An 8,442-nucleotide genomic window follows, 5' to 3' on the forward strand; every position below is an offset into this window, starting at 1 on the left:
CAAACTCATGATAACCTCTTAAAGACAAGATTCAACTTAGAAATAAGAATTACAAACAAATTCCAGCCATTAAAACTCACAAAGGACCAAAAGAAAATATCACAACAAACAAGGAAACCAAATAGCTTCTAGAAACCAAAACCTAGCCTTCAAACCCAACAAGAATTCATATCCAAAGAACCAAAATGGACAGACACAACAAATGAGAGTCGACCATTCACGAAAATCAAAATATACAAACAATTATTTATTTCCCTAAACTATATTATAAAACTATATATTATAATCATTCTATGAAATATTAACTATCAAAAACTAAATAAAGTAAATATTTATCACCCAAACAACCCTGAAGACAATCTTTCATGAAAACACAATGTAGAAAATCTTTCTGAAAATGAAATACATAGGAAGAGGATTTCTCCAACCTAGATAATAGAAGTAATAGAAAAGAAAATCAAAAGAAGCACAATCCACAATCCAAGCAAGCCAAGAAATCTCCAATCTCCAAATCCTCAGCCAAAATCCAAACTTGCAAAAGAATACTTGAAAATACTAACCCAACAAAATACACAGGAAAGCTAATAAATAGAAAATCAAAGCATAAATTATAGAAAATATTAGTCAATCAAAATATCACAAAATAATATATTTCTTATCAACATTTCACATAAACCAAGGTAAGAATAATAAAATACTATTTAATTAACTTAATAAAATAACCAATAGAATAATAGGATAGGTAGAAAGAATCTATTAATTAACCCAAAGAGTAAAAAGAGAATATTAATATAAACAACTCATAAAATCATGGGCACAAATAGTTATAAAAGCCCATTCAATTAAATAATCAAGAGGTATAAATAAATACCACCAATAATTAATAAATAATAATGTTGTTAAAAGTTAACTAGTTTGAAGTCTCTTTTGTTTTGTTTAATATTTATGGTCCGACTTCTCCTTCAGATAAAACTGACTTATGGGATTCCTTATTTGAATTGTTTTTACAATATGATGATTCTTTTATTGTGCTTGGGGGTGATTTTAATGCTCTCCTTTCCTCGAATGAAAAAAGAGGGGGAAATCCTACAACTCAGAAGGTTATTAATTACTTTTCTTCCTTTGTACAAAACAATGCATTATTTGATATTTTCCCTTCTAATGGTTCTTTCACTTGGAGTAATAGGAGATCTAAATGCCAGATTGCCTCTCGCCTTGACAGATTTCTTATTTCCCTAAACCTACATTTGAGCAACTTTTCCTTTTCTTCTGAGATTCTTACCTCCTCAGATTCTGACCATTTCCCAATTTTGCTCAATTTTGATAAATTGGATCATGTTCCCTCTGTTAGACCTTCTTTTAAGTTTGAGAAAATGTGGTTCACTCATCCTCATTTTCTTTCTTTATTAAAGCAATGGTGGATAAGTGCTCCATTTTGCAATGGGACTAAGATGTTCCAGTTTTATTCCAAACTGAAATTCGTGAAATCTCAAATTATGGCTTGGAATAAATTGGTCTTTAAGAATATTTTTCATGAAAAAGAGGTAGTTGCCAATGATTTGAAGGTTGTTAATGAGGAGATTATTAGACATGGAACTAATTCCTCCACTAATGATGCTCAAAAGAAATTGCAAGCTTACTGGGAGATCCTTTGCTCCTGGGTTGAAATCTATTGGCAGCAAAAGTCTCGTGAGGTTTGGCTTAAAGAAGGTGACAGGAATACTGCCTTCTTTCAAGTTGAAGCCAAGCTTAAAAGAGTTGCTTCTACAATTTTTAGTATTAAGGATTCTAAGTCTGGTTATGTCCTTAATTCAGATCGGCAGATTAGAGAGGAGGGGGTGTCTTTTTTTAAGGAGTTGTTATCTCCTTCTTTTTCTTCTTTGTCCATGGATCATCACGTGGATTTTCTTTTAGATTCTATCCCCTCCCTTGTTCCCCATGAGGATAATGACTTTCTTATGAGGCCTTTTTCTTTAGATGAGCTTCATTCTGTTGTTTTTTCCATGGCCCCTGACAAAGCTCCAAGTCCTGATGGGTTTACTATCTTGTTCTTTCAGAAATGTTGGGATTTTATTGGTTTTGACTTATTAATGGCTTTGGAAGAGTCTAGGAGGGGTGGGTATATCATTAAAAATTTTAACATCACTTATATTTCCCTTATCTCGAAATCTAAGAATCCCCAAACTTTTGCTGAATTTAGACCCATTTCTTTGTGCAACTCTATTTACAAAATCTCCACCAAGGCTATTTATTTAAGACTTAAAATTCTCCTTCCTTATATCATCTCTCCTGAACAAGGAGGTTTTGTTCTAGGTCAAGAAACTCATGAGGGAGAAATTGTTGCTTATGAAACTTTACATTCCATAAATTCGTCCAATATCCTAGCTTTTGTGGTCAAACTTGATATGATGAAGGCTTATGATAAAGTTTGTTGGGCTTTTTTGCTCAAAGTTTTGATAAAATTTTGTTTCTCTGAAAGTTAGTGTAAATGGATCAGGAGTTGTATTTCTATTGCTTCATTTTCTGTCATCATTAATGGAGCTCCCACTGGATACTTTTCTTCAACCCAGGGTGTTAGATAAGGAGATCCTTTATCTCCTTTCTTATTTATCATTATGGCAGAAGTTTTTAGTTGATTGGTTACTAAGCAAAGGGATCTTGACTTTTGGCAAGGGGTATTAATTCCTAACTTTGATATGTCAATCACTCATAACCTTTTTGCCAATGATACACTTTTATTTGGGTCTTCTTCTATTCAAGAGGCTACTCATATTAAATTTATTCTAGATACTTATACTACTGGATCTAACCAACAGATTAGCCCCCATAAATCCAAGATCTTCTTTTTTAATACTCCTTAGTTGGTGGCTGATAGACTTGTGAATATCTTAGGTTTCCCAGTAGACTCTCTTCCTTCTACCTATTAGGGGATTCCTTTCTTTATGGGATCTGCTAAGTCTTCTATTTGGAATTTGGCTATTGAGAGACTTAAATCTCATATTTCTGCTTGGAAGGCTAGGTGGTTGTCTCTTTCAGGTAGGATACTTCTCATTAAAACGGTCCTATCTGCCATTCCCAATTACTATATCTCAGTTCTTCAAGCTCCCAGATCAGTGATCTCCCAAATTGAAAAGATTATTTGATCTTTTCTTTGGAAAAACAACATGACAAAAGATAAAAAGATTCCACTGATTTCTTTGACCAAGATGTCTCTTTCCAAGCAAGTTGGTGGTGCTGGGATTGATGACTTATCTAAAAGAAATAGGGCTTTTGGGGGCAAACTAGTTTGGTCTATGTATACTAAGCCCCAATATTTGTGGTGCCAAATTATGCAGGCTAAGTATTTGGATTCCTAGAACCCTGCTAGGATCTTCACAATTTCTAATCCTCCACAGGGGTCTGCTATTTGGAACTTTATGACCTCATGTAGGGAAGTGGTCTCTAATTTTCTCTCCTAGCAGGTCCATTCATGGGAGAATATTCTTTTTTGGAAAGACTCTTGGAATGGCTTTCCTCCTCTTTCGCAGCATGATTATCTTACTTCTGTTTTAGTTGTTCTTTCTCAATCATGGGGAGTTAGATTGGTTGATTATGTAGATAGTGTTGATCTATTTTCTCACAAGGTCTCATGGAAGGATCCCTCTACTCTGCCATTGTCCTTGTAGGAAATTCAAAATTTTAAATCTGTTTTGCAAGACCGAGTGGCTTTCCTTTCTAACATCAAAGATCAACTTATTTGGTGCCCTTCTAAATCGGGAAACTACTCTATTAAAGAAGGATATTTTGTTGTTCAACAAATGGCCAATCAAAATGCTCCTCATCGTGCCTTTTTGTTCTATTGGAATAACTCAGTATTACCTAAAGCTGGTGTTTTTTCCTGGCTTGCATTGCAAAATAGAATTTTGACTAGTGATCATTTAGTCAAATTTAATATTGCAGCCTCCTTTTCTTGTGTCTTATGTGGTAAAGCTCTTAAAGATGTCAATCATCTTTTTCTTCATTGTGAGTTTGCGAGTAGTTGTTGGCATTTTGTCCTACAAAATTTATCTCTTTCATTCCCTTTACCTTTATCTTTATGGGACATGTTTCAGTCTTCGCTAGTTTTGTATTCATCTTCTCTATTTGCTTGTTTGTGGTTTATAATTCCCTCTTCAGTCATATGGGCCATTTGGTGGGAAAGAAACAAGTGCATTTTTAGATGCGACTCATCGAATTTATCGGTTGTTCTTGGGATTTTGGAAAGAAGTATTATTGAGAAAGTTAATGCTCATGTCCAGAAATATTTTAACATGAATTCAAAGTTCTCTTCTTGGGACAATTTTATGATCTCTTCTTGGAAAAGTATCATTATTCCTTTATCAGCCACCTTTCCAAGGATTTAGAAAACACATGTAGACAAAAATTCCATAAAATGGCATCCTCCTAATGCCCCTTTTTGTAAATTGAATTTTGATGAATCCTCTCGTGGAAACCCTGGTGATTCAGGAATAGGGATAGTTTTTCGTGATCATTTGGGTTCTTTATTAGCATTAAAAGCTATGTCAATTTCTCCTGGCACAAATAATATGGCCGAGGCTTGTGCTCTTTTAGAAGGTCTTTTTTTGGCTAAGGATTTGAATTTCAAATACCTTCATATTGAAGGTGATTCAGCTATTGTCATTAATGCTTGGAAGGCAAGAAAAGCTAATAATTGGCATTTCTGGTATATTCTTGAACAAATATGGACTCTTCTTGATACATTTGAGCACCTAATCATCTCACATGTTTATCATGAAGGTAATGCATTGGTTGATTGCCTCGCTAATATGGGTTGTGACAAAACTATTATTGATTCCTCTTGATTGGGGGGTGATTTGATGAGCTTCCCAAACCTATTAATTATAGCCTGTAGAGAGTTGAGGATTTAATCTTTCTTATTATATGATTGCTTGTTTATACGAGTTGATATTCTCTTCTCTTGGTGAGGTATTTCTTTTCATAATTCCATTTGGTTTTGATTTGAGGTACTTTGCTTTACTTAATCATCACTTGGTATTCATTAATGATGAGTTGGTTGTTATTGATGTTGTTCGTGTGTTTGGTACTCTCTTCTGGTGTGAAATATGGAGATATTTATCTTCACATTGGGAATCTATCCTTCATATGTCATTTAAAGTTTGACATAGCGTTGTTTTCATGATTATCTTTGTACACTGCTTCTTTTGGTTTGTCAATTTTTATGATATATCTCCTCTTTCTTTTCATTTATGACATAAAAATTTTGGGCTTCATTTCTCTCTAGCATTTCTGCATTAACCTCTTCTCCTTTGGCATTTGTCTATAATGGCAGATCACAAATCTCATGTCGTTGGTGTCATTCATGTTTTGGAACCTTGTGTTTCTTGTAAATTCTCTGCATTCTGTACTATATATATTTTTTGGTTGCAGTTGTTTTTTGGTGCAGGGGCATGTCAATTTTGATTGCAGGAGTTCTTTGTTGCAGGGCATTCAAGATATCCTAGGAACTTATTTTGTAAATAAGCTTGCATGCTCCTATTCTATAAAATGATCTTGCATGCTCCTATGTGTAAAAGAGCCTACATGCTCCTTTGCTGATCTCTATTTTGTAACTAGCTCCGGCTAGAGGATTGTTCACCACTTCTCTTCTATAATCATGTTGATGAGCAATGACCAGAGTTTTTCTTGCTGGTTCTTTTCTCTAGGAGCTCAGTTTGAACCAATTTTTTCAATATATTGTAAAAATTATTTATTATTAATAAAATATATCAAGTGGCATTGCCACCTTGCCAAAAAAAAAAAATCAATAATAAATAATCCTTGATAACCAATGTGCTATTAAATCATTAATTAAATACAAAAAGGAATCCATAATAATAACACATTATTATTTAAATATTTATACCAACTATTTATTTAATTTATTATTATAAACCATATTAATCTATTAATTTAATTTAACATTATTAAAATTGTTGAAAATATTCAGGACTAACCAAGTTACTGAGAGGGGAGGGGTGAATCAGTAACGCTTAAAACTTTTAATTCATTTCTGCACTTGCATATATTAAACCATTCATTCATTTAATCTACTGCATGCATGAAAATATAATCATTCACAACACATAACACAAAGATTTGGTGACCCAGAAACCTTCCAAATAGAAAGTAAAACTGGGGTGGGGATGGTACCCACAAAACTTTGGTACTGCAGTAAAAGTTGGCCGGTTAAGGCTTACAATGATCACTTCTGATGATCTGCCCTGTTAGAAGCAAATTTGGACTGCTAGGTCCACCTTGTTAGAGGATTTACAAACATACAATGAAGTATGCACTCGGTTAAGAGATTTACAAAAGACTGTTAAGTCTACCCGGTAAAAGGATTTACAAACTGATTCAACTGTTAGGATGAAACAGTAGATCTTGACTTACAACTTTATTGCTGATAAGATCCTTTGAGTATTGATCTCCTTCTGAGATAGATATGTCGATTCTGCTCCTTTACTGACTCTGCGAAAATGTTCTGGTCTGCTGCCTTAATGCAGTTTCTGCTCTGCTCTTTTTAATTTTGCATATCCATACATCTTACATTTTTCATACATACTATAGATGGTATAATACATCACATATATATACCGTCCATAATTACATTTACATTTCATAAAGTCGGCCTCATACAAATTAATAACATAAACTCATTCTTAAGTCGGCCTTACATAGGTGAACAAAATATTACTGAGTCGGTAGATACTCAGTTCCTCAAGCTGGCTCGGTGATCTTCTAATACACGGCGTCCACTACAGTACTCGGCATCGTCATGTTCTCGGTAAGAGTAGAAGCGCGGTCCATACTAGTCCCGAAGTGTAGCTTGGAACTCGGTAGCTGTGGTGACTCGGTAGATATAGTGTCACTCGGTAACCACTGGTGACTCGGTGAGAACTGACTTCTCGGTAACTGCTATTTGTCTCATATGCTCGGTGACAGTCTTACTGCTCGGTTTGAACTGTTTAATCGGTGAGCTTTACTGAATGCTCGGTATAGGCTGTAGACTGAGTGATGAGCTTGGTAACCATTCAAAATCGAATAAGTGTTTTCACTAAGTGTATTCACTAATGACAAATATATCATTATTCCAACAATCTCCCCCTTTGGCATTAGTGACAAAAACACTTATGAGACAAAAATGAATCTGTCATGCTGACTTGATTCTTCAAAATTGATACCAATTATAGATTGTTGTATATACCTGTATATCTCACTGTACATAACTCCCCCATAGAATATACATATGATTCTATACACTTATCTCTATACCAATTGTTATTTACATTCTCCCTTGATCATTCTCCCTTTGTCTCTAATAATATGTTCCATATTCTCCCCCTTTTTGACAATAATGCCAAAGAATAGATAACTCAAAGAGAAATATTAAAGTGTGAGATAAACTCTGAGTGTACTTGTTTGATATGAGCCAAGGTCTTATCCCAATTTTCTTGCAAAATTGTGCAAATAGACAATGCAACTTGAACTTTGGCTGAGAGTTCAATTACATGCTCTGCAACTGAAAAATTGTTATCATGGATCAATGTTTTGGAATGTATAATGTGTTTTTGCATTGTATCCATGTTAGGGAGGATCATATTCTGAATATCTAACAATGTAGACCGGATCCTTGCATCTTCCCTGAGCAATTCTGATTGCTTATTTAATAGGAATCTGATGTTTGAATGGTGAGTTGAGCTTGAGCTGGGGTCAAGCTGCAACTGTTGTGCACTTACTTTCAGATCATCATCAATTTTCTTCAGTTGATCTCTAATTCCTTTTGTGAACTCAGTAACATCACATAACTCTGCACAAAATGAAGTTATATTATTAAAAGAATTTTCTAACTTGGCCAAAATAGTGGTCAATTCAACTTGTTTTATTGCTATCTGCTGAGCAATGTGCTCAAGCACCTTGTTATCAAATTTCTTCTTGGTTCTTTCTATCAGTTTCTCTTCTCCTGATGAGTCCTCATTGAATCTGTTCACAGCCTCTTCGAGTTGTAGCAAAATGTGTTGAGAGGGATCAACTTTTATACCTAAGGCATCTGTGAGAATGGTCTTTGCACCGTTTATGATGTTGAATTCCCTGTCTCTCTCACTTCTTAGTTGTTTTTGTTTTTCTTTCTGTTCTAACAACTGGCTAATCAATCTCATTTCATCAATTGATGCAGTATTGAGGTCTATTTGTGGAATGACAATCTCTTTATCCAGATCTATATCATCCTCTATAGCCTTGCTGGTAAGCAGAAGTTTTAAAGGTGTCTTTTGTATTACTTCTGTGCTTACTTCCTTATCTTTTGATGTAGTTACAATGGTTGATAAGGTTGGAGTAGCTATTATAACTGGAATGGGATTTACTAGAGGAAGACTCATGGATGTACCGACTGTTCCCAAAATTGAT

This window comes from Cryptomeria japonica, chromosome 4 (assembly GCF_030272615.1).
Source record: "Cryptomeria japonica chromosome 4, Sugi_1.0, whole genome shotgun sequence".
NCBI classification, from domain to species: Eukaryota; Viridiplantae; Streptophyta; class Pinopsida; order Cupressales; family Cupressaceae; genus Cryptomeria; species Cryptomeria japonica.